Here is a 4,737-nt window from a genome sequence, read left to right on the forward strand (position 1 = left end):
TGGCAGCCGAACCCAACAACAATAATGCAAGGAGAATGCTTGGTGACTTTACTGCACCTAACTCCAATTTACATGGAAGAAGCATCTCTATTCCTGCCATTGGAGCAAACAATTTTGAGCTGAAACCTCAGCTAGTTTCTCTGATGCAGCAGAACTGCAAGTTTCATGGACTTCCATCTGAAGATCCTTTTCAGTTTTTAACTGAATTCTTACAGATCTGTGATACTGTTAAGACTAATGGAGTAGATCCTGAAGTCTACAGGCTCATGCTTTTCCCATTTGCTGTAAGAGACAGAGCTAGAATCTGGTTGGACTCTCAACCCAAAGACAGCCTGAACTCTTGGGATAAGCTGGTCACGGCTTTCTTAGCCAAGTTCTTTCCTCCACAAAAGCTGAGCAAGCTTAGAGTGGATGTCCAAACCTTTAAACAAAAAGATGGTGAATCCCTCTATGAAGCTTGGGAAAGATACAAACAGTTGACCAAAAAGTGTCCTTCTGACATGCTTTCATAATGGACCATCCTGGATATATTCTACGATGGTTTATCTGAGTTATCAAAGATGTCATTGGATACTTCTGCAGGTGGATCCATTCACCTAAAGAAAACGCCTGCAGAAGCTCAAGAACTCATTGACATGGTTGCTAATAACCAGTTCATGTACACTTCTGAGAGGAATCCTGTAAGTAATGGGACGCCTATGAAGAAGGAAGTTCTTAAAGTTGATACTCTGAATGCCATATTGGCTCAGAACAAAATATTGACTCAGCAAGTCAATATGATTTCTCAGAGTCTGAATGGAATGCAAGCTGCATCCAACAGTACTCAAGAGGCTTCTTATGCAGAAGAAGCTTATGATCCTGAAAACCCTGCAATAGCAGAGGTGAATTACTTAGGTGAACCTTATGGAAACACCTATAACTCATCATGGAGAAATCATCCAAATTTCTCATGGAAGGATCAAAAGCCTCAACAAGGCTTTAATAATGGTGGAAGAAACAGGTTTAGCAATAGCAAGCCTTTTCCATCAGTCACTCAGCAACAAACAGAGAATTCTGAGCAGAATCCATCTAGCTTAGCAAACTTAGTCTCTGATCTATCTAAGGCTACTGTGAGTTTCATGAATGAAACAAGGTCTTCCATTAGAAATTTGGAAGCACAAGTGGGCCAGCTGAGTAAAAGGATCACTGAAATCCCTCCGAGTACTCTCCCAAGCAATACAGAAGAGAATCCAAAAGGAGAGTGCAAGGCCATTGACATAAGCACCATGGCCGAACCTGTAAGGGAAGGAGAGGACGTGAATCCTAAAGGGGAAGACCTCCTGGGACGTCCAGTGATCAATAAGGAGCTTCCCTCTGAGGAACCAAAGGACTATGAGGCTCATCTAGAGACCATAGAGATTCCATTAAACCTCCTTATGCCATTCATGATCTCTGATGAGTATTCCTCTTCTGAAGAGAATGAGGATGTTACTGAAGAGCAAGCTGCCAAGTTTCTTGGTGTAATCATGAAGCTAAATGCCAAATTATTTGGTATTGAAACTTGGGAAGATGAACCTCCCTTGTTCATCAATGAACTAAGTGATCTGGATCAACTGACATTGCCTCAGAAGAGACAGGATCCTGGAAAGTTCATAATACCTTGTACCATAGGCACCATGATCTTTAAGGCTCTGTGTGACCTTGGTTCAGGAATAAACCTCATGCCCCTCTCTGTAATAGAGAAACTGGGAATCTATGGGGTACAAGCTGCTAAAATCTCATTAGAGATGGCAGACAATTTAAGAAAACAGGCTTATGGACAAGTAGAGGACGTGTTAGTAAAGGTTGAAGGCCTTTACATCCCTGCTGATTTCATAGTCCTGGATACTGGAAAGGTAGAGGATGAATCCATCATCCTAGGAAGACCTTTCCTAGCCACAGCAAGAGCTGTGATTGATGTGGACAGAGGAGAATTGATCCTTCAATTAAATAAGGACAACCTTGTGTTTACAACTCAAGGATCTCTCTCTGCATCCATGGAGAGTAAGCATAAAGAGCTTCTCTCAAAGCAGAGTCAAACAAAACCTCCACAGTCAAACTCTAAGTTTGGTGTTGGGAGGCCACAACCAAACTCTAAGTTTGGTGTTGAACTCCCATATCCAAACTCTAAGTTTGGTGTTGGGGAGTCTCAACAAAGCTCTGCACATCTGTGAGGCTCCATGAGAGCCCACTGTCAAGCTATTGACATTAAAGAAGTGCTTGTTGGGAGGCAACCCAATTTTTATCTAACTATATTTTTCTTGGTTATATGTCTTTATAGGTTCATGATCATGTGGAGTCACAAAATAAATATAAAAATTGAAAACGGAATCAAAAATAGCAGAAGAAAAATCACACCCTGGAGGAAGCATCTGCCTGGCGTTCAACGCCAGAACAGAGCATGGTTCTGGCGCTGAACGCCCAAAATGGGCAGTATCTGGGCGCTGAACGCCCAAAATGGGCATCATCTGGGCGATGAACGCCAGAATTGCACCCTGGAGAGGAGCTGGCGCTGAACGCCCAGAACAAGCATGGTTCTGGCGTTCAACGCCAGAAATGGGCAACAAATAGGCGTTGAACGCCCAAAATGGGCACCAACTTGGCGCTGAACGCCCAGAGTTGTGTGCAAAGGCATTTTGCATGCCTAATGGGTGCAGGGATGTAAATCCTTGACACCTCAGGATCTGTGGACACCACAGGATCATCTCAGGATCTGTGAATCTCACAGGATCCCCACCCACCTCACCCTCTCTCTCTCTCCATTCATGGTCATCCCTTCTGTTTTCCATTCACCACTCACATCCATACACATATCCCTCCATCTCCTCCATATCTTCTTCTTCTTCTTCTATTCTTTCTTCTTTTGCTCGAGGGCGAGCAACATTCTAAGTTTGGTGTGGTAAAAGCATAAGCTTTTTGTTTTTCATTACCATTAATGGCACCTAAGATCGGAGAAACCTCTAGAAAAGGGGAAGGGAAGACAAAGGCTTCTACCTCCGAGTCATGGGAGATGAAAAGATTCATCTCAAGGGTCTATAACTCAGTGGTAGAACATGTGGCTGCAAATCAAGAGATCCTTGAGATACCTCAGGGGATGCACTTCCCTCCACATAAATATTGGGAGCAAATTAACACCTCCCTAGGAGAATTAAGTTCCAGCATGGGACAATTAAGGGTGGAACATCAAGAGCACTCCATCATCCTTCATGAAATTAGAGAAGATCAAAAAGCAATGAGGGAGGAGCAACAAAGACAAGGAAGAGACATAGAAGAGCTCAAGGACATCATTGGTTCCTCAAGAAGGAAACGTCACCATCACTAAGGTGGATTCATTCCTTGTTCTTATTTCTTCTGTTTTTCGTTTTCTATGTTATGTGCTTATCTATGTTTGTGTCTTATTACATGATCATTAGTAGTTAGTAACTATGTCTTAAAGTTATGAATGTCCTATGAATCCATCACCTCTCTTAAATGAAAAATGTTTTAATTCAAAAGAACAAGAAGTACATGAGTTTTGAATTTATCCTTGAACTTAGTTTAATTATATTGATGTGGAGACAATGCTTCTTGTTTTCTGAATGAATGCTTGAACAGTGCATATGTCTTTTGAAGTTGTTGTTCATGAATGTTAAATATGTTGGCTCTTGAAAGAATGATGACAAGGAGACATGTTATTTGATAATCTGAAAAATTATAAAAATGATTCTTAAAGCAAGAAAAAGCAGCAAAGAACAAAGCTTACAGAAAAAAAAAGAAAAAAAATAGCGAAAAAAATAGAAAGAAAAAGAAAAAGCAAGCAGAAAAAGCCAAAAGCTCTTAAAACCAAGAGGCAAGAGCAAAAAGCCAGTAACCCTTAAAACCAAAAGGCAAGGGCAATAAAAAGGATCCCAAGGCTTTGAGCATCAGTGGATAGGAGGGCCTAAAGGAATAAAATCCTAGCCTAAGCGGCTAAACCAAGCTGTCCCTAACCATGTGCTTGTGGCGTGAAGGTGTCAAGTGAAAACTTGAGACTGAGCGGTTAAAGTCAAGGTCCAAAGCACAAAAAGAGTGTGCTTAAGAACCCTGGACACCTCTAATTGGGGACTTTAGCAAAGCTGAGTCACAATCTGAAAAGGTTCACCCAATAATGTGTCTGTGGCATTTATGTATCCGGTGGTAATACTGGAAAACAAAGTGCTTAGGGCCACGGCCAAGACTCATAAAATAGCTGTGTTTAAGAATCATCATACTGAACTAGGAGAGTCAATAACACTATCTAAACTCTGAGTTCCTATAGATGCCAATCATTCTGAACTTCAATGGATGAAGTGAGATGCCAAAACTATTCAAGAGGCAAAAAGCTATAAGTCCCGCTCATATGATTGAAGCTCTGTTTCATTGATAGTTTGGAATTTATAGTATATTCTCTTCTTTTTATCCTATTTGATTTTCATTTACTTGGGGACAAGCAACAATTTAAGTTTGGTGTTGTGATGAGCGGATAATTTATACGCTTTTTGGCATTGTTTTTAGTATGTTTTTAGTAAAATCTTGTTACTTTTAGGGATGTTTTCATTAGTTTTTATGTTAAATTCACATTTCTGGACTTTACTATGAGTTTGTGTGTTTTTCTGTGATTTCAGGTATTTTCTGACTGAAATTGAGGGACTTGAGCAAAAATCAGATTCAGAGGTTGAAGAAGGACTGCTGATGCTGTTGGATTCTGACCTCCCTGCACTC

General features: G+C 40.8%; 1 non-coding gene across 1 annotated transcript; it reads right to left on the minus strand.

Moving 5' to 3' along the window:
• Nucleotides 1-398: 398 nt before the first annotated feature.
• On the minus strand, nucleotides 399-506 carry LOC148561707 (small nucleolar RNA R71). The gene has a single exon (XR_015886917.1). It is a non-coding gene; the product is annotated as a small nucleolar RNA R71 (small nucleolar RNA).
• Between the last annotated feature and the right edge of the window lie 4,231 nt (nucleotides 507-4,737).

The sequence above is a fragment of the Arachis ipaensis genome, chromosome B6 (genome assembly GCF_059453495.1).
Source record: "Arachis ipaensis isolate K30076 ecotype BB chromosome B6, ASM5945349v1, whole genome shotgun sequence".
In the NCBI taxonomy this organism is placed as follows: domain Eukaryota; kingdom Viridiplantae; phylum Streptophyta; class Magnoliopsida; order Fabales; family Fabaceae; genus Arachis; species Arachis ipaensis.